This window comes from Oncorhynchus mykiss, unplaced genomic scaffold (genome assembly GCF_013265735.2).
Source record: "Oncorhynchus mykiss isolate Arlee unplaced genomic scaffold, USDA_OmykA_1.1 un_scaffold_466, whole genome shotgun sequence".
Taxonomy (NCBI): Eukaryota; Metazoa; Chordata; class Actinopteri; order Salmoniformes; family Salmonidae; genus Oncorhynchus; species Oncorhynchus mykiss.
In genome coordinates, this window is record NW_023493913.1 from 54,714 (window position 1) to 79,512 (window position 24,799).

General features: G+C 41.5%; 32 non-coding genes across 32 annotated transcripts; 16 read left to right on the forward strand and 16 right to left on the reverse strand.

The window, feature by feature from the left end:
* Positions 1-628: 628 nt before the first annotated feature.
* On the reverse strand, positions 629-700 carry trnaw-cca. The gene has a single exon. It is a non-coding gene; the product is annotated as a tRNA-Trp (tRNA).
* A 168-nt stretch (positions 701-868) lies between these two features.
* trnak-uuu lies at positions 869-941 on the forward strand. Its single transcript has one exon. It is a non-coding gene; the product is annotated as a tRNA-Lys (tRNA).
* Positions 942-2,189: 1,248 nt separating this feature from the next.
* Positions 2,190-2,261, reverse strand: trnaw-cca. The gene has a single exon. It is a non-coding gene; the product is annotated as a tRNA-Trp (tRNA).
* A 168-nt stretch (positions 2,262-2,429) lies between these two features.
* On the forward strand, positions 2,430-2,502 carry trnak-uuu. Its single transcript has one exon. It is a non-coding gene; the product is annotated as a tRNA-Lys (tRNA).
* A 991-nt stretch (positions 2,503-3,493) lies between these two features.
* Positions 3,494-3,565, reverse strand: trnaw-cca. Its single transcript has one exon. It is a non-coding gene; the product is annotated as a tRNA-Trp (tRNA).
* Positions 3,566-3,733: 168 nt separating this feature from the next.
* trnak-uuu lies at positions 3,734-3,806 on the forward strand. Its single transcript has one exon. It is a non-coding gene; the product is annotated as a tRNA-Lys (tRNA).
* Positions 3,807-5,054: 1,248 nt separating this feature from the next.
* trnaw-cca lies at positions 5,055-5,126 on the reverse strand. Its single transcript has one exon. It is a non-coding gene; the product is annotated as a tRNA-Trp (tRNA).
* Positions 5,127-5,294: 168 nt separating this feature from the next.
* Positions 5,295-5,367, forward strand: trnak-uuu. Its single transcript has one exon. It is a non-coding gene; the product is annotated as a tRNA-Lys (tRNA).
* Positions 5,368-6,360: 993 nt separating this feature from the next.
* On the reverse strand, positions 6,361-6,432 carry trnaw-cca. Its single transcript has one exon. It is a non-coding gene; the product is annotated as a tRNA-Trp (tRNA).
* Positions 6,433-6,600: 168 nt separating this feature from the next.
* Positions 6,601-6,673, forward strand: trnaq-uug. Its single transcript has one exon. It is a non-coding gene; the product is annotated as a tRNA-Gln (tRNA).
* A 1,248-nt stretch (positions 6,674-7,921) lies between these two features.
* Positions 7,922-7,993, reverse strand: trnaw-cca. Its single transcript has one exon. It is a non-coding gene; the product is annotated as a tRNA-Trp (tRNA).
* Positions 7,994-8,161: 168 nt separating this feature from the next.
* Positions 8,162-8,234, forward strand: trnak-uuu. The gene has a single exon. It is a non-coding gene; the product is annotated as a tRNA-Lys (tRNA).
* Positions 8,235-9,482: 1,248 nt separating this feature from the next.
* On the reverse strand, positions 9,483-9,554 carry trnaw-cca. Its single transcript has one exon. It is a non-coding gene; the product is annotated as a tRNA-Trp (tRNA).
* A 168-nt stretch (positions 9,555-9,722) lies between these two features.
* On the forward strand, positions 9,723-9,795 carry trnak-uuu. Its single transcript has one exon. It is a non-coding gene; the product is annotated as a tRNA-Lys (tRNA).
* Positions 9,796-11,043: 1,248 nt separating this feature from the next.
* Positions 11,044-11,115, reverse strand: trnaw-cca. Its single transcript has one exon. It is a non-coding gene; the product is annotated as a tRNA-Trp (tRNA).
* A 168-nt stretch (positions 11,116-11,283) lies between these two features.
* trnak-uuu lies at positions 11,284-11,356 on the forward strand. Its single transcript has one exon. It is a non-coding gene; the product is annotated as a tRNA-Lys (tRNA).
* A 1,248-nt stretch (positions 11,357-12,604) lies between these two features.
* trnaw-cca lies at positions 12,605-12,676 on the reverse strand. Its single transcript has one exon. It is a non-coding gene; the product is annotated as a tRNA-Trp (tRNA).
* A 168-nt stretch (positions 12,677-12,844) lies between these two features.
* On the forward strand, positions 12,845-12,917 carry trnak-uuu. The gene has a single exon. It is a non-coding gene; the product is annotated as a tRNA-Lys (tRNA).
* Positions 12,918-14,165: 1,248 nt separating this feature from the next.
* On the reverse strand, positions 14,166-14,237 carry trnaw-cca. The gene has a single exon. It is a non-coding gene; the product is annotated as a tRNA-Trp (tRNA).
* Positions 14,238-14,405: 168 nt separating this feature from the next.
* trnak-uuu lies at positions 14,406-14,478 on the forward strand. Its single transcript has one exon. It is a non-coding gene; the product is annotated as a tRNA-Lys (tRNA).
* Positions 14,479-15,726: 1,248 nt separating this feature from the next.
* trnaw-cca lies at positions 15,727-15,798 on the reverse strand. Its single transcript has one exon. It is a non-coding gene; the product is annotated as a tRNA-Trp (tRNA).
* A 168-nt stretch (positions 15,799-15,966) lies between these two features.
* On the forward strand, positions 15,967-16,039 carry trnak-uuu. Its single transcript has one exon. It is a non-coding gene; the product is annotated as a tRNA-Lys (tRNA).
* A 1,248-nt stretch (positions 16,040-17,287) lies between these two features.
* Positions 17,288-17,359, reverse strand: trnaw-cca. Its single transcript has one exon. It is a non-coding gene; the product is annotated as a tRNA-Trp (tRNA).
* Positions 17,360-17,527: 168 nt separating this feature from the next.
* On the forward strand, positions 17,528-17,600 carry trnak-uuu. Its single transcript has one exon. It is a non-coding gene; the product is annotated as a tRNA-Lys (tRNA).
* Positions 17,601-18,848: 1,248 nt separating this feature from the next.
* Positions 18,849-18,920, reverse strand: trnaw-cca. Its single transcript has one exon. It is a non-coding gene; the product is annotated as a tRNA-Trp (tRNA).
* Positions 18,921-19,088: 168 nt separating this feature from the next.
* trnak-uuu lies at positions 19,089-19,161 on the forward strand. Its single transcript has one exon. It is a non-coding gene; the product is annotated as a tRNA-Lys (tRNA).
* A 1,248-nt stretch (positions 19,162-20,409) lies between these two features.
* Positions 20,410-20,481, reverse strand: trnaw-cca. Its single transcript has one exon. It is a non-coding gene; the product is annotated as a tRNA-Trp (tRNA).
* A 168-nt stretch (positions 20,482-20,649) lies between these two features.
* Positions 20,650-20,722, forward strand: trnak-uuu. Its single transcript has one exon. It is a non-coding gene; the product is annotated as a tRNA-Lys (tRNA).
* A 1,248-nt stretch (positions 20,723-21,970) lies between these two features.
* trnaw-cca lies at positions 21,971-22,042 on the reverse strand. Its single transcript has one exon. It is a non-coding gene; the product is annotated as a tRNA-Trp (tRNA).
* A 168-nt stretch (positions 22,043-22,210) lies between these two features.
* Positions 22,211-22,283, forward strand: trnak-uuu. The gene has a single exon. It is a non-coding gene; the product is annotated as a tRNA-Lys (tRNA).
* A 1,246-nt stretch (positions 22,284-23,529) lies between these two features.
* Positions 23,530-23,601, reverse strand: trnaw-cca. The gene has a single exon. It is a non-coding gene; the product is annotated as a tRNA-Trp (tRNA).
* A 168-nt stretch (positions 23,602-23,769) lies between these two features.
* Positions 23,770-23,842, forward strand: trnak-uuu. Its single transcript has one exon. It is a non-coding gene; the product is annotated as a tRNA-Lys (tRNA).
* Positions 23,843-24,799: the final 957 nt, after the last annotated feature.

Sequence of the window (24,799 nt, forward strand, 5' to 3'; positions counted from 1 at the left end):
CGCGCACTCTGTCACGCGCGCAAACCAGTACTGCATGCTTCCTCAGTCCACTGACAGCAAGGTCTCATTCTTCTTCATTTTTCAGAAAACAAGTCTAAACCAATGTCTAAAGACTGTTGACATCTAGTGGTAGCCATAGGAACTGCAATCTGGATCCTAACCCATTAGAAACTCAATAGGCATTCAATTGAAAACTACCCACATCAAAAAAATCCCACCTCCTGGATAACTTTTCTTCAGGTTTTTGCCTGCCATATCAGTTCTGTTATACTCAGAGACATTATTTTAACAGTTTTGGAAACTGTAGAGTGTGTTCTATCCAAATCTACCATTTATATGCATATCCTAGTTTCTGGGCCTGAGTAACAGGCAGTTTACTTTGGGAACGTTTCTCATCCAGGCATCAAAAAACTGCCCCCAAGCATACATTAAACTCCCTGTTCGAAGACTGACAATCACATGATTTCATTTAAGATTTTGCAGTGTGACAGGTTTTTGTGAGAGACAATTTTCATCAAAAGCAGCATTGGTTTGTTCGTTTCTGTGCGAGATTAGTACTGTAAATCCACATTGGTACTTGTGCTGATTCACTGAGTAAAGGCGGCTGAGATTGCACACATAAAAACCATGACCACGACGTGAGTTGAACACGCAACCTTCTGATCTGGAGTCAGACGCACTACCATTGCGCCACGAGGTCATTGACATTTAACATCTTTGGAGAGGATGCCTAGTTCAGATTTTAATGAGTGTATAATTTGGAATGGAGGCCTGGTTCTCTGGGGAAATGAACCATCTGACAATGCCACCACCATCAGCACGTGCCTCTGCCCGGCAGGTTAAGTGTCTGAAAATAAGCAGATGCAGAGCCCAGATAGCTCAGTCGGTAGAGCATCAGACTTTTAATCTGAGGGTCCAGGGTTCAAGTCCCTGTTTGGGCGTTGCTTTAATGTTTACCTTTTCTGGCGCAGGTGTTCTGCTAGCAACCCACCTCGACAACATCCGGTGAAATTGCAGAGCGCCAAATTCAAAATATAGAAATAGTCAATATAAACATTCACAAAAATACAAGTGCTATACATCGGCTTAAAGATGAACTTCTTGTTAATCCAGCCGCTTTGTCACATTTCAAATAGGATTTACTGCGAAAGCCTACCATGCGATTATCTGAGGACAGCGCCCCACTTACAAAAACATATTCCAACCAAGTAGACGAGTCACAAAAGTCATAAATAGCGATAAAATGAATCACTTACCTTTGAACATCTTCATCTGGTTGCAGTCACAAGAGTCCCAGCTCCACAATAAAGGTTTGTTTTGTTCGAGAAAGTCCCTCTTTATATCCCAAAAACTCTGTTTTGTTGGCGCATTGTGTTCAGTAATACACTGGCTCAAAGGAGGTCAAAACATGCAGACGAATACATCCTAATAGTACCGGCAAAGTTTGTTGAAACATGTCAAACGATGTTCATAATTAATCCTCACGTTGTCAATTGTCTAAATAATACATTTTCAACCGGACAATTGCGTATTCAATAGAAATGAAAAACAACGAAGGGCGCGCACTCTGTCACGCGCGCAAACCAGTACTGCATGCTTCCTCAGTCCACTGACAGCAAGGTCTCATTCTTCTTCATTTTTCAGAAAACAAGTCTAAACCAATGTCTAAAGACTGTTGACATCTAGTGGTAGCCATAGGAACTGCAATCTGGATCCTAACCCATTAGAAACTCAATAGGCATTCAATTGAAAACTACCCACATCAAAAAAATCCCACCTCCTGGATAACTTTTCTTCAGGTTTTTGCCTGCCATATCAGTTCTGTTATACTCAGAGACATTATTTTAACAGTTTTGGAAACTGTAGAGTGTGTTCTATCCAAATCTACCATTTATATGCATATCCTAGTTTCTGGGCCTGAGTAACAGGCAGTTTACTTTGGGAACGTTTCTCATCCAGGCATCAAAAAACTGCCCCCAAGCATACATATCGAACTCCCTGTTCGAAGACTGACAATCACATGATTTCATTTAAGATTTTGCAGTGTGACAGGTTTTTGTGAGAGACAATTTTCATCAAAAGCAGCATTGGTTTGTTCGTTTCTGTGCGAGATTAGTACTGTAAATCCACATTGGTACTTGTGCTGATTCACTGAGTAAAGGCGGCAGAGATTGCACACATAAAAACCATGACCACGACGTGAGTTGAACACGCAACCTTCTGATCTGGAGTCAGACGCGCTACCATTGCGCCACGAGGTCATTGACATTTAACATCTTTGGAGAGGATGCCTAGTTCAGATTTTAATGAGTGTATAATTTGGAATGGAGGCCTGGTTCTCTGGGGAAATGAACCATCTGACAATGCCACCACCATCAGCACGTGCCTCTGCCCGGCAGGTTAAGTGTCTGAAAATAAGCAGATGCAGAGCCCAGATAGCTCAGTCGGTAGAGCATCAGACTTTTAATCTGAGGGTCCAGGGTTCAAGTCCCTGTTTGGGCGTTGCTTTAATGTTTACCTTTTCTGGCGCAGGTGTTCTGCTAGCAACCCACCTCGACAACATCCGGTGAAATTGCAGAGCGCCAAATTCAAAATATAGAAATAGTCAATATAAACATTCACAAAAATACAAGTGTTATACATCGGCTTAAAGATTAACTTCTTGTTAATCCAGCCGCTTTGTCACATTTCAAATAGGATTTACTGCGAAAGCCTACCATGCGATTATCTGAGGACAGCGCCCCACTTACAAAAACATATTCCAACCAAGTAGACGAGTCACAAAAGTCATAAATAGCGATAAAATGAATCACTTACCTTTGAACATCTTCATCTGGTTGCAGTCACAAGAGTCCCAGCTCCACAATAAAGGTTTGTTTTGTCAGAGAAAGTCCCTCTTTATATCCCAAAAACTCTGTTTTGTTGGCGCATTGTGTTCAGTAATACACTGGCTCAAAGGAGGTCAAAACATGCAGACGAATACATCCTAATAGTACCGGCAAAGTTTGTTGAATCTGGATCCTAACCCATTAGAAACTCAATAGGCATTCAATTGAAAACTACCCACATCAAAAAAATCCCACCTCCTGGATAACTTTTCTTCAGGTTTTTGCCTGCCATATCAGTTCTGTTATACTCAGAGACATTATTTTAACAGTTTTGGAAACTGTAGAGTGTGTTCTATCCAAATCTACCATTTATATGCATATCCTAGTTTCTGGGCCTGAGTAACAGGCAGTTTACTTTGGGAACGTTTCTCATCCAGGCATCAAAAAACTGCCCCCAAGCATACATTAAACTCCCTGTTCGAAGACTGACAATCACATGATTTCATTTAAGATTTTGCAGTGTGACAGGTTTTTGTGAGAGACAATTTTCATCAAAAGCAGCATTGGTTTGTTCGTTTCTGTGCGAGATTAGTACTGTAAATCCACATTGGTACTTGTGCTGATTCACTGAGTAAAGGCGGCAGAGATTGCACACATAAAAACCATGACCACGACGTGAGTTGAACACGCAACCTTCTGATCTGGAGTCAGACGCACTACCATTGCGCCACGAGGTCATTGACATTTAACATCTTTGGAGAGGATGCCTAGTTCAGATTTTAATGAGTGTATAATTTGGAATGGAGGCCTGGTTCTCTGGGGAAATGAACCATCTGACAATGCCACCACCATCAGCACGTGCCTCTGCCCGGCAGGTTAAGTGTCTGAAAATAAGCAGATGCAGAGCCCAGATAGCTCAGTCGGTAGAGCATCAGACTTTTAATCTGAGGGTCCAGGGTTCAAGTCCCTGTTTGGGCGTTGCTTTAATGTTTACCTTTTCTGGCGCAGGTGTTCTGCTAGCAACCCACCTCGACAACATCCGGTGAAATTGCAGAGCGCCAAATTCAAAATATAGAAATAGTCAATATAAACATTCACAAAAATACAAGTGCTATACATCGGCTTAAAGATGAACTTCTTGTTAATCCAGCCGCTTTGTCACATTTCAAATAGGATTTACTGCGAAAGCCTACCATGCGATTATCTGAGGACAGCGCCCCACTTACAAAAACATATTCCAACCAAGTAGACGAGTCACAAAAGTCATAAATAGCGATAAAATGAATCACTTACCTTTGAACATCTTCATCTGGTTGCAGTCACAAGAGTCCCAGCTCCACAATAAAGGTTTGTTTTGTTCGAGAAAGTCCCTCTTTATATCCCAAAAACTCTGTTTTGTTGGCGCATTGTGTTCAGTAATACACTGGCTCAAAGGAGGTCAAAACATGCAGACGAATACATCCTAATAGTACCGGCAAAGTTTGTTGAAACATGTCAAACGATGTTCATAATTAATCCTCACGTTGTCAATTGTCTAAATAATACATTTTCAACCGGACAATTGCGTATTCAATAGAAATGAAAAACAACGAAGGGCGCGCACTCTGTCACGCGCGCAAACCAGTACTGCATGCTTCCTCAGTCCACTGACAGCAAGGTCTCATTCTTCTTCATTTTTCAGAAAACAAGTCTAAACCAATGTCTAAAGACTGTTGACATCTAGTGGTAGCCATAGGAACTGCAATCTGGATCCTAACCCATTAGAAACTCAATAGGCATTCAATTGAAAACTACCCACATCAAAAAAATCCCACCTCCTGGATAACTTTTCTTCAGGTTTTTGCCTGCCATATCAGTTCTGTTATACTCAGAGACATTATTTTAACAGTTTTGGAAACTGTAGAGTGTGTTCTATCCAAATCTACCATTTATATGCATATCCTAGTTTCTGGGCCTGAGTAACAGGCAGTTTACTTTGGGAACGTTTCTCATCCAGGCATCAAAAAACTGCCCCCAAGCATACATATCGAACTCCCTGTTCGAAGACTGACAATCACATGATTTCATTTAAGATTTTGCAGTGTGACAGGTTTTTGTGAGAGACAATTTTCATCAAAAGCAGCATTGGTTTGTTCGTTTCTGTGCGAGATTAGTACTGTAAATCCACATTGGTACTTGTGCTGATTCACTGAGTAAAGGCGGCAGAGATTGCACACATAAAAACCATGACCACGACGTGAGTTGAACACGCAACCTTCTGATCTGGAGTCAGACGCGCTACCATTGCGCCACGAGGTCATTGACATTTAACATCTTTGGAGAGGATGCCTAGTTCAGATTTTAATGAGTGTATAATTTGGAATGGAGGCCTGGTTCTCTGGGGAAATGAACCATCTGACAATGCCACCACCATCAGCACGTGCCTCTGCCCGGCAGGTTAAGTGTCTGAAAATAAGCAGATGCAGAGCCCAGATAGCTCAGTCGGTAGAGCATCAGACTTTTAATCTGAGGGTCCAGGGTTCAAGTCCCTGTTTGGGCGTTGCTTTAATGTTTACCTTTTCTGGCGCAGGTGTTCTGCTAGCAACCCACCTCGACAACATCCGGTGAAATTGCAGAGCGCCAAATTCAAAATATAGAAATAGTCAATATAAACATTCACAAAAATACAAGTGTTATACATCGGCTTAAAGATTAACTTCTTGTTAATCCAGCCGCTTTGTCACATTTCAAATAGGATTTACTGCGAAAGCCTACCATGCGATTATCTGAGGACAGCGCCCCACTTACAAAAACATATTCCAACCAAGTAGACGAGTCACAAAAGTCATAAATAGCGATAAAATGAATCACTTACCTTTGAACATCTTCATCTGGTTGCAGTCACAAGAGTCCCAGCTCCACAATAAAGGTTTGTTTTGTCAGAGAAAGTCCCTCTTTATATCCCAAAAACTCTGTTTTGTTGGCGCATTGTGTTCAGTAATACACTGGCTCAAAGGAGGTCAAAACATGCAGACGAATACATCCTAATAGTACCGGCAAAGTTTGTTGAATCTGGATCCTAACCCATTAGAAACTCAATAGGCATTCAATTGAAAACTACCCACATCAAAAAAATCCCACCTCCTGGATAACTTTTCTTCAGGTTTTTGCCTGCCATATCAGTTCTGTTATACTCAGAGACATTATTTTAACAGTTTTGGAAACTGTAGAGTGTGTTCTATCCAAATCTACCATTTATATGCATATCCTAGTTTCTGGGTCTGAGTAACAGGCAGTTTACTTTGGGAACGTTTCTCATCCAGGCATCAAAAAACTGCCCCCAAGCATACATATCGAACTCCCTGTTCGAAGACTGACAATCACATGATTTCATTTAAGATTTTGCAGTGTGACAGGTTTTTGTGAGAGACAATTTTCATCAAAAGCAGCATTGGTTTGTTCGTTTCTGTGCGAGATTAGTACTGTAAAGCCACATTGGTACTTGTGCTGATTCACTGAGTAAAGGCGGCAGAGATTGCACACCTAAAAACCATGACCACGACGTGAGTTGAACACGCAACCTTCTGATCTGGAGTCAGACGCGCTACCATTGCACCACGAGGTCATTGACATTTAACATCTTTGGAGAGGATGCCTAGTTCAGATTTTAATGAGTGTATAATTTGGAATGGAGGCCTGGTTCTCTGGGGAAATGAACCATCTGACAATGCCACCACCATCAGCACGTGCCTCTGCCCGGCAGGTTAAGTGTCTGAAAATAAGCAGATGCAGAGCCCAGATAGCTCAGTCGGTAGAGCATCAGACTTTGAATCTGAGGGTCCAGGGTTCAAGTCCCTGTTTGGGCGTTGCTTTAATGTTTACCTTTTCTGGCGCAGGTGTTCTGCTAGCAACCCACCTCGACAACATCCGGTGAAATTGCAGAGCGCCAAATTCAAAATATAGAAATAGTCAATATAAACATTCACAAAAATACAAGTGCTATACATCGGCTTAAAGATGAACTTCTTGTTAATCCAGCCGCTTTGTCACATTTCAAATAGGATTTACTGCGAAAGCCTACCATGCGATTATCTGAGGACAGCGCCCCACTTACAAAAACATATTCCAACCAAGTAGACGAGTCACAAAAGTCATAAATAGCGATAAAATGAATCACTTACCTTTGAACATCTTCATCTGGTTGCAGTCACAAGAGTCCCAGCTCCACAATAAAGGTTTGTTTTGTTCGAGAAAGTCCCTCTTTATATCCCAAAAACTCTGTTTTGTTGGCGCATTGTGTTCAGTAATACACTGGCTCAAAGGAGGTCAAAACATGCAGACGAATACATCCTAATAGTACCGGCAAAGTTTGTTGAAACATGTCAAACGATGTTCATAATTAATCCTCACGTTGTCAATTGTCTAAATAATACATTTTCAACCGGACAATTGCGTATTCAATAGAAATGAAAAACAACGAAGGGCGCGCACTCTGTCACGCGCGCAAACCAGTACTGCATGCTTCCTCAGTCCACTGACAGCAAGGTCTCATTCTTCTTCATTTTTCAGAAAACAAGTCTAAACCAATGTCTAAAGACTGTTGACATCTAGTGGTAGCCATAGGAACTGCAATCTGGATCCTAACCCATTAGAAACTCAATAGGCATTCAATTGAAAACTACCCACATCAAAAAAATCCCACCTCCTGGATAACTTTTCTTCAGGTTTTTGCCTGCCATATCAGTTCTGTTATACTCAGAGACATTATTTTAACAGTTTTGGAAACTGTAGAGTGTGTTCTATCCAAATCTACCATTTATATGCATATCCTAGTGTCTGGGCCTGAGTAACAGGCAGTTTACTTTGGGAACGTTTCTCATCCAGGCATCAAAAAACTGCCCCCAAGCATACATATCGAACTCCCTGTTCGAAGACTGACAATCACATGATTTCATTTAAGATTTTGCAGTGTGACAGGTTTTTGTGAGAGACAATTTTCATCAAAAGCAGCATTGGTTTGTTCGTTTCTGTGCGAGATTAGTACTGTAAAGCCACATTGGTACTTGTGCTGATTCACTGAGTAAAGGCGGCAGAGATTGCACACATAAAAACCATGACCACAACGTGAGTTGAACACGTAAACTTCTGATCTGGAGTCAGACGCGCTACCATTGCGCCACGAGGTCATTGACATTTAACATCTTTGGAGAGGATGCCTAGTTCAGATTTTAATGAGTGTATAATTTGGAATGGAGGCCTGGTTCTCTGGGGAAATGAACCATCTGACAATGCCACCACCATCAGCACGTGCCTCTGCCCGGCAGGTTAAGTGTCTGAAAATAAGCAGATGCAGAGCCCAGATAGCTCAGTCGGCAGAGCATCAGACTTTTAATCTGAGGGTCCAGGGTTCAAGTCCCTGTTTGGGCGTTGCTTTAATGTTTACCTTTTCTGGCGCAGGTGTTCTGCTAGCAACCCACCTCGACAACATCCGGTGAAATTGCAGAGCGCCAAATTCAAAATATAGAAATAGTCAATATAAACATTCACAAAAATACAAGTGCTATACATCGGCTTAAAGATGAACTTCTTGTTAATCCAGCCGCTTTGTCACATTTCAAATAGGATTTACTGCGAAAGCCTACCATGCGATTATCTGAGGACAGCGCCCCACTTACAAAAACATATTCCAACCAAGTAGACGAGTCACAAAAGTCATAAATAGCGATAACATGAATCACTTACCTTTGAACATCTTCATCTGGTTGCAGTCACAAGAGTCCCAGCTCCACAATAAAGGTTTGTTTTGTTCGAGAAAGTCCCTCTTTATATCCCAAAAACTCTGTTTTGTTGGCGCATTGTGTTCAGTAATACACTGGCTCAAAGGAGGTCAAAACATGCAGACGAATACATCCTAATAGTACCGGCAAAGTTTGTTGAAACATGTCAAACGATGTTCATAATTAATCCTCACGTTGTCAATTGTCTAAATAATACATTTTCAACCGGACAATTGCGTATTCAATAGAAATGAAAAACAACGAAGGGCGCGCACTCTGTCACGCGCGCAAACCAGTACTGCATGCTTCCTCAGTCCACTGACAGCAAGGTCTCATTCTTCTTCATTTTTCAGAAAACAAGTCTAAACCAATGTCTAAAGACTGTTGACATCTAGTGGTAGCCATAGGAACTGCAATCTGGATCCTAACCCATTAGAAACTCAATAGGCATTCAATTGAAAACTACCCACATCAAAAAAATCCCACCTCCTGGATAACTTTTCTTCAGGTTTTTGCCTGCCATATCAGTTCTGTTATACTCAGAGACATTATTTTAACAGTTTTGGAAACTGTAGAGTGTGTTCTATCCAAATCTACCATTTATATGCATATCCTAGTTTCTGGGCCTGAGTAACAGGCAGTTTACTTTGGGAACGTTTCTCATCCAGGCATCAAAAAACTGCCCCCAAGCATACATATCGAACTCCCTGTTCGAAGACTGACAATCACATGATTTCATTTAAGATTTTGCAGTGTGACAGGTTTTTGTGAGAGACAATTTTCATCAAAAGCAGCATTGGTTTGTTCGTTTCTGTGCGAGATTAGTACTGTAAAGCCACATTGGTACTTGTGCTGATTCACTGAGTAAAGGCGGCAGAGATTGCACACATAAAAACCATGACCACGACGTGAGTTGAACACGCAACCTTCTGATCTGGAGTCAGACGCGCTACCATTGCGCCACGAGGTCATTGACATTTAACATCTTTGGAGAGGATGCCTAGTTCAGATTTTAATGAGTGTATAATTTGGAATGGAGGCCTGGTTCTCTGGGGAAATGAACCATCTGACAATGCCACCACCATCAGCACGTGCCTCTGCCCGGCAGGTTAAGTGTCTGAAAATAAGCAGATGCAGAGCCCAGATAGCTCAGTCGGTAGAGCATCAGACTTTTAATCTGAGGGTCCAGGGTTCAAGTCCCTGTTTGGGCGTTGCTTTAATGTTTACCTTTTCTGGCGCAGGTGTTCTGCTAGCAACCCACCTCGACAACATCCGGTGAAATTGCAGAGCGCCAAATTCAAAATATAGAAATAGTCAATATAAACATTCACAAAAATACAAGTGCTATACATCGGCTTAAAGATGAACTTCTTGTTAATCCAGCCGCTTTGTCACATTTCAAATAGGATTTACTGCGAAAGCCTACCATGCGATTATCTGAGGACAGCGCCCTACTTACAAAAACATATTCCAACCAAGTAGACGAGTCACAAAAGTCATAAATAGCGATAAAATGAATCACTTACCTTTGAACATCTTCATCTGGTTGCAGTCACAAGAGTCCCAGCTCCACAATAAAGGTTTGTTTTGTTCGAGAAAGTCCCTCTTTATATCCCAAAAACTCTGTTTTGTTGGCGCATTGTGTTCAGTAATACACTGGCTCAAAGGAGGTCAAAACATGCAGACGAATACATCCTAATAGTACCGGCAAAGTTTGTTGAAACATGTCAAACGATGTTCATAATTAATCCTCACGTTGTCAATTGTCTAAATAATACATTTTCAACCGGACAATTGCGTATTCAATAGAAATGAAAAACAACGAAGGGCGCGCACTCTGTCACGCGCGCAAACCAGTACTGCATGCTTCCTCAGTCCACTGACAGCAAGGTCTCATTCTTCTTCATTTTTCAGAAAACAAGTCTAAACCAATGTCTAAAGACTGTTGACATCTAGTGGTAGCCATAGGAACTGCAATCTGGATCCTAACCCATTAGAAACTCAATAGGCATTCAATTGAAAACTACCCACATCAAAAAAATCCCACCTCCTGGATAACTTTTCTTCAGGTTTTTGCCTGCCATATCAGTTCTGTTATACTCAGAGACATTATTTTAACAGTTTTGGAAACTGTAGAGTGTGTTCTATCCAAATCTACCATTTATATGCATATCCTAGTTTCTGGGCCTGAGTAACAGGCAGTTTACTTTGGGAACGTTTCTCATCCAGGCATCAAAAAACTGCCCCCAAGCATACATATCGAACTCCCTGTTCGAAGACTGACAATCACATGATTTCATTTAAGATTTTGCAGTGTGACAGGTTTTTGTGAGAGACAATTTTCATCAAAAGCAGCATTGGTTTGTTCATTTCTGTGCGAGATTAGTACTGTAAAGCCACATTGGTACTTGTGCTGATTCACTGAGTAAAGGCGGCAGAGATTGCACACATAAAAACCATGACCACGACGTGAGTTGAACACGCAACCTTCTGATCTGGAGTCAGACGCGCTACCATTGCGCCACGAGGTCATTGACATTTAACATCTTTGGAGAGGATGCCTAGTTCAGATTTTAATGAGTGTATAATTTGGAATGGAGGCCTGGTTCTCTGGGGAAATGAACCATCTGACAATGCCACCACCATCAGCACGTGCCTCTGCCCGGCAGGTTAAGTGTCTGAAAATAAGCAGATGCAGAGCCCAGATAGCTCAGTCGGTAGAGCATCAGACTTTTAATCTGAGGGTCCAGGGTTCAAGTCCCTGTTTGGGCGTTGCTTTAATGTTTACCTTTTCTGGCGCAGGTGTTCTGCTAGCAACCCACCTCGACAACATCCGGTGAAATTGCAGAGCGCCAAATTCAAAATATAGAAATAGTCAATATAAACATTCACAAAAATACAAGTGCTATACATCGGCTTAAAGATGAACTTCTTGTTAATCCAGCCGCTTTGTCACATTTCAAATAGGATTTACTGCGAAAGCCTACCATGCGATTATCTGAGGACAGCGCCCCACTTACAAAAACATATTCCAACCAAGTAGACGAGTCACAAAAGTCATAAATAGCGATAAAATGAATCACTTACCTTTGAACATCTTCATCTGGTTGCAGTCACAAGAGTCCCAGCTCCACAATAAAGGTTTGTTTTGTTCGAGAAAGTCCCTCTTTATATCCCAAAAACTCTGTTTTGTTGGCGCATTGTGTTCAGTAATACACTGGCTCAAAGGAGGTCAAAACATGCAGACGAATACATCCTAATAGTACCGGCAAAGTTTGTTGAAACATGTCAAACGATGTTCATAATTAATCCTCACGTTGTCAATTGTCTAAATAATACATTTTCAACCGGACAATTGCGTATTCAATAGAAATGAAAAACAACGAAGGGCGCGCACTCTGTCACGCGCGCAAACCAGTACTGCATGCTTCCTCAGTCCACTGACAGCAAGGTCTCATTCTTCTTCATTTTTCAGAAAACAAGTCTAAACCAATGTCTAAAGACTGTTGACATCTAGTGGTAGCCATAGGAACTGCAATCTGGATCCTAACCCATTAGAAACTCAATAGGCATTCAATTGAAAACTACCCACATCAAAAAAATCCCACCTCCTGGATAACTTTTCTTCAGGTTTTTGCCTGCCATATCAGTTCTGTTATACTCAGAGACATTATTTTAACAGTTTTGGAAACTGTAGAGTGTGTTCTATCCAAATCTACCATTTATATGCATATCCTAGTTTCTGGGCCTGAGTAACAGGCAGTTTACTTTGGGAACGTTTCTCATCCAGGCATCAAAAAACTGCCCCCAAGCATACATATCGAACTCCCTGTTCGAAGACTGACAATCACATGATTTCATTTAAGATTTTGCAGTGTGACAGGTTTTTGTGAGAGACAATTTTCATCAAAAGCAGCATTGGTTTGTTCATTTCTGTGCGAGATTAGTACTGTAAAGCCACATTGGTACTTGTGCTGATTCACTGAGTAAAGGCGGCAGAGATTGCACACATAAAAACCATGACCACGACGTGAGTTGAACACGCAACCTTCTGATCTGGAGTCAGACGCGCTACCATTGCGCCACGAGGTCATTGACATTTAACATCTTTGGAGAGGATGCCTAGTTCAGATTTTAATGAGTGTATAATTTGGAATGGAGGCCTGGTTCTCTGGGGAAATGAACCATCTGACAATGCCACCACCATCAGCACGTGCCTCTGCCCGGCAGGTTAAGTGTCTGAAAATAAGCAGATGCAGAGCCCAGATAGCTCAGTCGGTAGAGCATCAGACTTTTAATCTGAGGGTCCAGGGTTCAAGTCCCTGTTTGGGCGTTGCTTTAATGTTTACCTTTTCTGGCGCAGGTGTTCTGCTAGCAACCCACCTCGACAACATCCGGTGAAATTGCAGAGCGCCAAATTCAAAATATAGAAATAGTCAATATAAACATTCACAAAAATACAAGTGCTATACATCGGCTTAAAGATGAACTTCTTGTTAATCCAGCCGCTTTGTCACATTTCAAATAGGATTTACTGCGAAAGCCTACCATGCGATTATCTGAGGACAGCGCCCCACTTACAAAAACATATTCCAACCAAGTAGACGAGTCACAAAAGTCATAAATAGCGATAAAATGAATCACTTACCTTTGAACATCTTCATCTGGTTGCAGTCACAAGAGTCCCAGCTCCACAATAAAGGTTTGTTTTGTTCGAGAAAGTCCCTCTTTATATCCCAAAAACTCTGTTTTGTTGGCGCATTGTGTTCAGTAATACACTGGCTCAAAGGAGGTCAAAACATGCAGACGAATACATCCTAATAGTACCGGCAAAGTTTGTTGAAACATGTCAAACGATGTTCATAATTAATCCTCACGTTGTCAATTGTCTAAATAATACATTTTCAACCGGACAATTGCGTATTCAATAGAAATGAAAAACAACGAAGGGCGCGCACTCTGTCACGCGCGCAAACCAGTACTGCATGCTTCCTCAGTCCACTGACAGCAAGGTCTCATTCTTCTTCATTTTTCAGAAAACAAGTCTAAACCAATGTCTAAAGACTGTTGACATCTAGTGGTAGCCATAGGAACTGCAATCTGGATCCTAACCCATTAGAAACTCAATAGGCATTCAATTGAAAACTACCCACATCAAAAAAATCCCACCTCCTGGATAACTTTTCTTCAGGTTTTTGCCTGCCATATCAGTTCTGTTATACTCAGAGACATTATTTTAACAGTTTTGGAAACTGTAGAGTGTGTTCTATCCAAATCTACCATTTATATGCATATCCTAGTGTCTGGGCCTGAGTAACAGGCAGTTTACTTTGGGAACGTTTCTCATCCAGGCATCAAAAAACTGCCCCCAAGCATACATATCGAACTCCCTGTTCGAAGACTGACAATCACATGATTTCATTTAAGATTTTGCAGTGTGACAGGTTTTTGTGAGAGACAATTTTCATCAAAAGCAGCATTGGTTTGTTCGTTTCTGTGCGAGATTAGTACTGTAAAGCCACATTGGTACTTGTGCTGATTCACTGAGTAAAGGCGGCAGAGATTGCACACATAAAAACCATGACCACAACGTGAGTTGAACACGCAAACTTCTGATCTGGAGTCAGACGCGCTACCATTGCGCCACGAGGTCATTGACATTTAACATCTTTGGAGAGGATGCCTAGTTCAGATTTTAATGAGTGTATAATTTGGAATGGAGGCCTGGTTCTCTGGGGAAATGAACCATCTGACAATGCCACCACCATCAGCACGTGCCTCTGCCCGGCAGGTTAAGTGTCTGAAAATAAGCAGATGCAGAGCCCAGATAGCTCAGTCGGTAGAGCATCAGACTTTTAATCTGAGGGTCCAGGGTTCAAGTCCCTGTTTGGGCGTTGCTTTAATGTTTACCTTTTCTGGCGCAGGTGTTCTGCTAGCAACCCACCTCGACAACATCCGGTGAAATTGCAGAGCGCCAAATTCAAAATATAGAAATAGTCAATATAAACATTCACAAAAATACAAGTGCTATACATCGGCTTAAAGATGAACTTCTTGTTAATCCAGCCGCTTTGTCACATTTCAAATAGGATTTACTGCGAAAGCCTACCATGCGATTATCTGAGGACAGCGCCCCACTTACAAAAACATATTCCAACCAAGTAGACGAGTCACAAAAGTCATAAATAGCGATAAAATGAATCACTTACCTTTGAACATCTTCATCTGGTTGCAGTCACAAGAGTCCCAGCTCCACAATAAAGGTTTGTTTTGTTCGAGAAAGTCCCTCTTTATATCCCAAAAACTCTGTTTTGTTGGCGCATTGTGTTCAGTAATACACTGGCTCAAAGGAGGTCAAAACATGCAGACGAATACATCCTAATAGTACCGGCAAAGTTTGTTGAAACATGTCAAACGATGTTCATAATTAATCCTCACGTTGTCAATTGTCTAAATAATACATTTTCAACCGGACAATTGCGTATTCAATAGAAATGAAAAACAACGAAGGGCGCGCACTCTGTCACGCGCGCAAACCAGTACTGCATGCTTCCTCAGTCCACTGACAGCAAGGTCTCATTCTTCTTCATTTTTCAGAAAACAAGTCTAAACCAATGTCTAAAGACTGTTGACATCTAGTGGTAGCCATAGGAACTGCAATCTGGATCCTAACCCATTAGAAACTCAATAGGCATTCAATTGAAAACTACCCACATCAAAAAAATCCCACCTCCTGGATAACTTTTCTTCAGGTTTTTGCCTGCCATATCAGTTCTGTTATACTCAGAGACATTATTTTAACAGTTTTGGAAACTGTAGAGTGTGTTCTATCCAAATCTACCATTTATATGCATATCCTAGTTTCTGGGCCTGAGTAACAGGCAGTTTACTTTGGGAACGTTTCTCATCCAGGCATCAAAAAACTGCCCCCAAGCATACATATCGAACTCCCTGTTCGAAGACTGACAATCACATGATTTCATTTAAGATTTTGCAGTGTGACAGGTTTTTGTGAGAGACAATTTTCATCAAAAGCAGCATTGGTTTGTTCGTTTCTGTGCGAGATTAGTACTGTAAAGCCACATTGGTACTTGTGCTGATTCACTGAGTAAAGGCGGCAGAGATTGCACACATAAAAACCATGACCACAACGTGAGTTGAACACGCAAACTTCTGATCTGGAGTCAGACGCGCTACCATTGCGCCACGAGGTCATTGACATTTAACATCTTTGGAGAGGATGCCTAGTTCAGATTTTAATGAGTGTATAATTTGGAATGGAGGCCTGGTTCTCTGGGGAAATGAACCATCTGACAATGCCACCACCATCAGCACGTGCCTCTGCCCGGCAGGTTAAGTGTCTGAAAATAAGCAGATGCAGAGCCCAGATAGCTCAGTCGGTAGAGCATCAGACTTTTAATCTGAGGGTCCAGGGTTCAAGTCCCTGTTTGGGCGTTGCTTTAATGTTTACCTTTTCTGGCGCAGGTGTTCTGCTAGCAACCCACCTCGACAACATCCGGTGAAATTGCAGAGCGCCAAATTCAAAATATAGAAATAGTCAATATAAACATTCACAAAAATACAAGTGCTATACATCGGCTTAAAGATGAACTTCTTGTTAATCCAGCCGCTTTGTCACATTTCAAATAGGATTTACTGCGAAAGCCTACCATGCGATTATCTGAGGACAGCGCCCCACTTACAAAAACATATTCCAACCAAGTAGACGAGTCACAAAAGTCATAAATAGCGATAAAATGAATCACTTACCTTTGAACATCTTCATCTGGTTGCAGTCACAAGAGTCCCAGCTCCACAATAAAGGTTTGTTTTGTTCGAGAAAGTCCCTCTTTATATCCCAAAAACTCTGTTTTGTTGGCGCATTGTGTTCAGTAATACACTGGCTCAAAGGAGGTCAAAACATGCAGACGAATACATCCTAATAGTACCGGCAAAGTTTGTTGAAACATGTCAAACGATGTTCATAATTAATCCTCACGTTGTCAATTGTCTAAATAATACATTTTCAACCGGACAATTGCGTATTCAATAGAAATGAAAAACAACGAAGGGCGCGCACTCTGTCACGCGCGCAAACCAGTACTGCATGCTTCCTCAGTCCACTGACAGCAAGGTCTCATTCTTCTTCATTTTTCAGAAAACAAGTCTAAACCAATGTCTAAAGACTGTTGACATCTAGTGGTAGCCATAGGAACTGCAATCTGGATCCTAACCCATTAGAAACTCAATAGGCATTCAATTGAAAACTACCCACATCAAAAAAATCCGACCTCCTGGATAACTTTTCTTCAGGTTTTTGCCTGCCATATCAGTTCTGTTATACTCAGAGACATTATTTTAACAGTTTTGGAAACTGTAGAGTGTGTTCTATCCAAATCTACCATTTATATGCATATCCTAGTTTCTGGGCCTGAGTAACAGGCAGTTTACTTTGGGAACGTTTCTCATCCAGGCATCAAAAAACTGCCCCCAAGCATACATATCGAACTCCCTGTTCGAAGACTGACAATCACATGATTTCATTTAAGATTTTGCAGTGTGACAGGTTTTTGTGAGAGACAATTTTCATCAAAAGCAGCACTGGTTTGTTCGTTTCTGTGCGAGATTAGTACTGTAAAGCCACATTGGTACTTGTGCTGATTCACTGAGTAAAGGCGGCAGAGATTGCACACATAAAAACCATGACCACGACGTGAGTTGAACACGCAACCTTCTGATCTGGAGTCAGACGCGCTACCATTGCGCCACGAGGTCATTGACATTTAACATCTTTGGAGAGGATGCCTAGTTCAGATTTTAATGAGTGTATAATTTGGAATGGAGGCCTGGTTCTCTGGGGAAATGAACCATCTGACAATGCCACCACCATCAGCACGTGCCTCTGCCCGGCAGGTTAAGTGTCTGAAAATAAGCAGATGCAGAGCCCAGATAGCTCAGTCGGTAGAGCATCAGACTTTTAATCTGAGGGTCCAGGGTTCAAGTCCCTGTTTGGGCGTTGCTTTAATGTTTACCTTTTCTGGCGCAGGTGTTCTGCTAGCAACCCACCTCGACAACATCCGGTGAAATTGCAGAGCGCCAAATTCAAAATATAGAAATAGTCAATATAAACATTCACAAAAATACAAGTGCTATACATCGGCTTAAAGATGAACTTCTTGTTAATCCAGCCGCTTTGTCACATTTCAAATAGGATTTACTGCGAAAGCCTACCATGCGATTATCTGAGGACAGCGCCCCACTTACAAAAACATATTCCAACCAAGTAGACGAGTCACAAAAGTCATAAATAGCGATAAAATGAATCACTTACCTTTGAACATCTTCATCTGGTTGCAGTCACAAGAGTCCCAGCTCCACAATAAAGGTTTGTTTTGTTCGAGAAAGTCCCTCTTTATATCCCAAAAACTCTGTTTTGTTGGCGCATTGTGTTCAGTAATACACTGGCTCAAAGGAGGTCAAAACATGCAGACGAATACATCCTAATAGTACCGGCAAAGTTTGTTGAAACATGTCAAACGATGTTCATAATTAATCCTCACGTTGTCAATTGTCTAAATAATACATTTTCAACCGGACAATTGCGTATTCAATAGAAATGAAAAACAACGAAGGGCGCGCACTCTGTCACGCGCGCAAACCAGTACTGCATGCTTCCTCAGTCCACTGACAGCAAGGTCTCATTCTTCTTCATTTTTCAGAAAACAAGTCTAAACCAATGTCTAAAGACTGTTGACATCTAGTGGTAGCCATAGGAACTGCAATCTGGATCCTAACCCATTAGAAACTCAATAGGCATTCAATTGAAAACTACCCACATCAAAAAAATCCCACCTCCTGGATAACTTTTCTTCAGGTTTTTGCCTGCCATATCAGTTCTGTTATACTCAGAGACATTATTTTAACAGTTTTGGAAACTGTAGAGTGTGTTCTATCCAAATCTACCATTTATATGCATATCCTAGTGTCTGGGCCTGAGTAACAGGCAGTTTACTTTGGGAACGTTTCTCATCCAGGCATCAAAAAACTGCCCCCAAGCATACATATCGAACTCCCTGTTCGAAGACTGACAATCACATGATTTCATTTAAGATTTTGCAGTGTGACAGGTTTTTGTGAGAGACAATTTTCATCAAAAGCAGCATTGGTTTGTTCGTTTCTGTGCGAGATTAGTACTGTAAAGCCACATTGGTACTTGTGCTGATTCACTGAGTAAAGGCGGCAGAGATTGCACACATAAAAACCATGACCACAACGTGAGTTGAACACGCAACCTTCTGATCTGGAGTCAGACGCGCTACCATTGCGCCACGAGGTCATTGACATTTAACATCTTTGGAGAGGATGCCTAGTTCAGATTTTAATGAGTGTATAATTTGGAATGGAGGCCTGGTTCTCTGGGGAAATGAACCATCTGACAATGCCACCACCATCAGCACGTGCCTCTGCCCGGCAGGTTAAGTGTCTGAAAATAAGCAAATGCAGAGCCCAGATAGCTCAGTCGGTAGAGCATCAGACTTTTAATCTGAGGGTCCAGGGTTCAAGTCCCTGTTTGGGCGTTGCTTTAATGTTTACCTTTTCTGGCGCAGGTGTTCTGCTAGCAACCCACCTCGACAACATCCGGTGAAATTGCAGAGCGCCAAATTCAAAATATAGAAATAGTCAATATAAACATTCACAAAAATACAAGTGCTATACATCGGCTTAAAGATGAACTTCTTGTTAATCCAGCCGCTTTGTCACATTTCAAATAGGATTTACTGCGAAAGCCTACCATGCGATTATCTGAGGACAGCGCCCCACTTACAAAAACATATTCCAACCAAGTAGACGAGTCACAAAAGTCATAAATAGCGATAAAATGAATCACTTACCTTTGAACATCTTCATCTGGTTGCAGTCACAAGAGTCCCAGCTCCACAATAAAGGTTTGTTTTGTTCGAGAAAGTCCCTCTTTATATCCCAAAAACTCTGTTTTGTTGGCGCATTGTGTTCAGTAATACACTGGCTCAAAGGAGGTCAAAACATGCAGACGAATACATCCTAATAGTACCGGCAAAGTTTGTTGAAACATGTCAAACGATGTTCATAATTAATCCTCACGTTGTCAATTGTCTAAATAATACATTTTCAACCGGACAATTGCGTATTCAATAGAAATGAAAAACAACGAAGGGCGCGCACTCTGTCACGCGCGCAAACCAGTACTGCATGCTTCCTCAGTCCACTGACAGCAAGGTCTCATTCTTCTTCATTTTTCAGAAAACAAGTCTAAACCAATGTCTAAAGACTGTTGACATCTAGTGGTAGCCATAGGAACTGCAATCTGGATCCTAACCCATTAGAAACTCAATAGGCATTCAATTGAAAACTACCCACATCAAAAAAATCCCACCTCCTGGATAACTTTTCTTCAGGTTTTTGCCTGCCATATCAGTTCTGTTATACTCAGAGACATTATTTTAACAGTTTTGGAAACTGTAGAGTGTGTTCTATCCAAATCTACCATTTATATGCATATCCTAGTTTCTGGGCCTGAGTAACAGGCAGTTTACTTTGGGAACGTTTCTCATCCAGGCATCAAAAAACTGCCCCCAAGCATACATATCGAACTCCCTGTTCGAAGACTGACAATCACATGATTTCATTTAAGATTTTGCAGTGTGACAGGTTTTTGTGAGAGACAATTTTCATCAAAAGCAGCACTGGTTTGTTCGTTTCTGTGCGAGATTAGTACTGTAAAGCCACATTGGTACTTGTGCTGATTCACTGAGTAAAGGCGGCAGAGATTGCACACATAAAAACCATGACCACGACGTGAGTTGAACACGCAACCTTCTGATCTGGAGTCAGACGCGCTACCATTGCGCCACGAGGTCATTGACATTTAACATCTTTGGAGAGGATGCCTAGTTCAGATTTTAATGAGTGTATAATTTGGAATGGAGGCCTGGTTCTCTGGGGAAATGAACCATCTGACAATGCCACCACCATCAGCACGTGCCTCTGCCCGGCAGGTTAAGTGTCTGAAAATAAGCAGATGCAGAGCCCAGATAGCTCAGTCGGTAGAGCATCAGACTTTTAATCTGAGGGTCCAGGGTTCAAGTCCCTGTTTGGGCGTTGCTTTAATGTTTACCTTTTCTGGCGCAGGTGTTCTGCTAGCAACCCACCTCGACAACATCCGGTGAAATTGCAGAGCGCCAAATTCAAAATATAGAAATAGTCAATATAAACATTCACAAAAATACAAGTGCTATACATCGGCTTAAAGATGAACTTCTTGTTAATCCAGCCGCTTTGTCACATTTCAAATAGGATTTACTGCGAAAGCCTACCATGCGATTATCTGAGGACAGCGCCCCACTTACAAAAACATATTCCAACCAAGTAGACGAGTCACAAAAGTCATAAATAGCGATAAAATGAATCACTTACCTTTGAACATCTTCATCTGGTTGCAGTCACAAGAGTCCCAGCTCCACAATAAAGGTTTGTTTTGTTCGAGAAAGTCCCTCTTTATATCCCAAAAACTCTGTTTTGTTGGCGCATTGTGTTCAGTAATACACTGGCTCAAAGGAGGTCAAAACATGCAGACGAATACATCCTAATAGTACCGGCAAAGTTTGTTGAAACATGTCAAACGATGTTCATAATTAATCCTCACGTTGTCAATTGTCTAAATAATACATTTTCAACCGGACAATTGCGTATTCAATAGAAATGAAAAACAACGAAGGGCGCGCACTCTGTCACGCGCGCAAACCAGTACTGCATGCTTCCTCAGTCCACTGACAGCAAGGTCTCATTCTTCTTCATTTTTCAGAAAACAAGTCTAAACCAATGTCTAAAGACTGTTGACATCTAGTGGTAGCCATAGGAACTGCAATCTGGATCCTAACCCATTAGAAACTCAATAGGCATTCAATTGAAAACTACCCACATCAAAAAAATCCCACCTCCTGGATAACTTTTCTTCAGGTTTTTGCCTGCCATATCAGTTCTGTTATACTCAGAGACATTATTTTAACAGTTTTGGAAACTGTAGAGTGTGTTCTATCCAAATCTACCATTTATATGCATATCCTAGTGTCTGGGCCTGAGTAACAGGCAGTTTACTTTGGGAACGTTTCTCATCCAGGCATCAAAAAACTGCCCCCAAGCATACATATCGAACTCCCTGTTCGAAGACTGACAATCACATGATTTCATTTAAGATTTTGCAGTGTGACAGGTTTTTGTGAGAGACAATTTTCATCAAAAGCAGCATTGGTTTGTTCGTTTCTGTGCGAGATTAGTACTGTAAAGCCACATTGGTACTTGTGCTGATTCACTGAGTAAAGGCGGCAGAGATTGCACACATAAAAACCATGACCACAACGTGAGTTGAACACGCAACCTTCTGATCTGGAGTCAGACGCGCTACCATTGCGCCACGAGGTCATTGACATTTAACATCTTTGGAGAGGATGCCTAGTTCAGATTTTAATGAGTGTATAATTTGGAATGGAGGCCTGGTTCTCTGGGGAAATGAACCATCTGACAATGCCACCACCATCAGCACGTGCCTCTGCCCGGCAGGTTAAGTGTCTGAAAATAAGCAAATGCAGAGCCCAGATAGCTCAGTCGGTAGAGCATCAGACTTTTAATCTGAGGGTCCAGGGTTCAAGTCCCTGTTTGGGCGTTGCTTTAATGTTTACCTTTTCTGGCGCAGGTGTTCTGCTAGCAACCCACCTCGACAACATCCGGTGAAATTGCAGAGCGCCAAATTCAAAATATAGAAATAGTCAATATAAACATTCACAAAAATACAAGTGCTATACATCGGCTTAAAGATGAACTTCTTGTTAATCCAGCCGCTTTGTCACATTTCAAATAGGATTTACTGCGAAAGCCTACCATGCGATTATCTGAGGACAGCGCCCCACTTACAAAAACATATTCCAACCAAGTAGACGAGTCACAAAAGTCATAAATAGCGATAAAATGAATCACTTACCTTTGAACATCTTCATCTGGTTGCAGTCACAAGAGTCCCAGCTCCACAATAAAGGTTTGTTTTGTTCGAGAAAGTCCCTCTTTATATCCCAAAAACTCTGTTTTGTTGGCGCATTGTGTTCAGTAATACACTGGCTCAAAGGAGGTCAAAACATGCAGACGAATACATCCTAATAGTACCGGCAAAGTTTGTTGAAACATGTCAAACGATGTTCATAATTAATCCTCACGTTGTCAATTGTCTAAATAATACATTTTCAACCGGACAATTGCGTATTCAATAGAAATGAAAAACAACGAAGGGCGCGCACTCTGTCACGCGCGCAAACCAGTACTGCATGCTTCCTCAGTCCACTGACAGCAAGGTCTCATTCTTCTTCATTTTTCAGAAAACAAGTCTAAACCAATGTCTAAAGACTGTTGACATCTAGTGGTAGCCATAGGAACTGCAATCTGGATCCTAACCCATTAGAAACTCAATAGGCATTCAATTGAAAACTACCCACATCAAAAAAATCCCACCTCCTGGATAACTTTTCTTCAGGTTTTTGCCTGCCATATCAGTTCTGTTATACTCAGAGACATTATTTCAACAGTTCTGGAAACTGTAGAGTGTGTTCTATCCAAATCTACCATTTATATGCATATCCTAGTTTCTGGGCCTGAGTAACAGGCAGTTTACTTTGGGAACGTTTCTCATCCAGGCATCAAAAAACTGCCCCCAAGCATACATTAAACTCCCTGTTCGAAGACTGACAATCACATGATTTCATTTAGGATTTTGCAGTGTGACAGGTTTTTGTGAGAGACAATTTTCATCAAAAGCAGCATTGGTTTGTTCGTTTCTGTGCGAGATTAGTACTGTAAAGCCACATTGGTACTTGTGCTGATTCACTGAGTAAAGGAGGCAGAGATTGCACACATAAAAACCATGACCACGACGTGAGTTGAACACGCAACCTTCTGATCTGGAGTCAGACGCGCTACCATTGCGCCACGAGGTCATTGACATTTAACATCTTTGGAGAGGATGCCTAGTTCAGATTTTAATGAGTGTATAATTTGGAATGGAGGCCTGGTTCTCTGGGGAAATGAACCATCTGACAATGCCACCCCCATCAGCACGTGCCTCTGCCCGGCAGGTTAAGTGTCTGAAAATAAGCAGATGCAGAGCCCAGATAGCTCAGTCGGTAGAGCATCAGACTTTTAATCTGAGGGTCCAGGGTTCAAGTCCCTGTTTGGGCGTTGCTTTAATGTTTACCTTTTCTGGCGCAGGTGTTCTGCTAGCAACCCACCTCGACAACATCCGGTGAAATTGCAGAGCGCCAAATTCAAAATATAGAAATAGTCAATATAAACATTCACAAAAATACAAGTGTTATACATCGGTTTAAAGATTAACTTCTTGTTAATCCAGCCGCTTTGTCACATTTCAAATAGGATTTACTGCGAAAGCCTACCATGCGATTATCTGAGGACAGCGCCCCACTTACAAAAACATATTCCAACCAAGTAGACGAGTCACAAAAGTCATAAATAGCGATAAAATGAATTTTTCATTTGAACATCTTCATCTGGTTGCAGTCACAAGAGTCCCAGCTCCACAATAAAGGTTTGTTTTGTCAGAGAAAGTCCCTCTTTATATCCCAAAAATTCTGTTTTGTTGGCGCATTGTGTTCAGTAATACACTGGCTCAAAGGAGGTCAAAACATGCAGACGAATACATCCTAATAGTACCGGCAAAGTTTGTTGAATCTGGATCCTAACCCATTAGAAACTCAATAGGCATTCAATTGAAAACTACCCACATCAAAAAAATCCCACCTCCTGGATAACTTTTCTTCAGGTTTTTGCCTGCCATATCAGTTCTGTTATACTCAGAGACATTATTTTAACAGTTCTGGAAACTGTAGAGTGTGTTCTATCCAAATCTACCATTTATATGCATATCCTAGTTTCTGGGCCTGAGTAACAGGCAGTTTACTTTGGGAACGTTTCTCATCCAGGCATCAAAAAAACTGCCCCCAAGCATACATTAAACTCCCTGTTCGAAGACTGACAATCACATGATTTCATTTAAGATTTTGCAGTGTGACAGGTTTTTGTGAGAGACAATTTTCATCAAAAGCAGCATTGGTTTGTTCGTTTCTGTGCGAGATTAGTACTGTAAAGCCACATTGGTACTTGTGCTGATTCACTGAG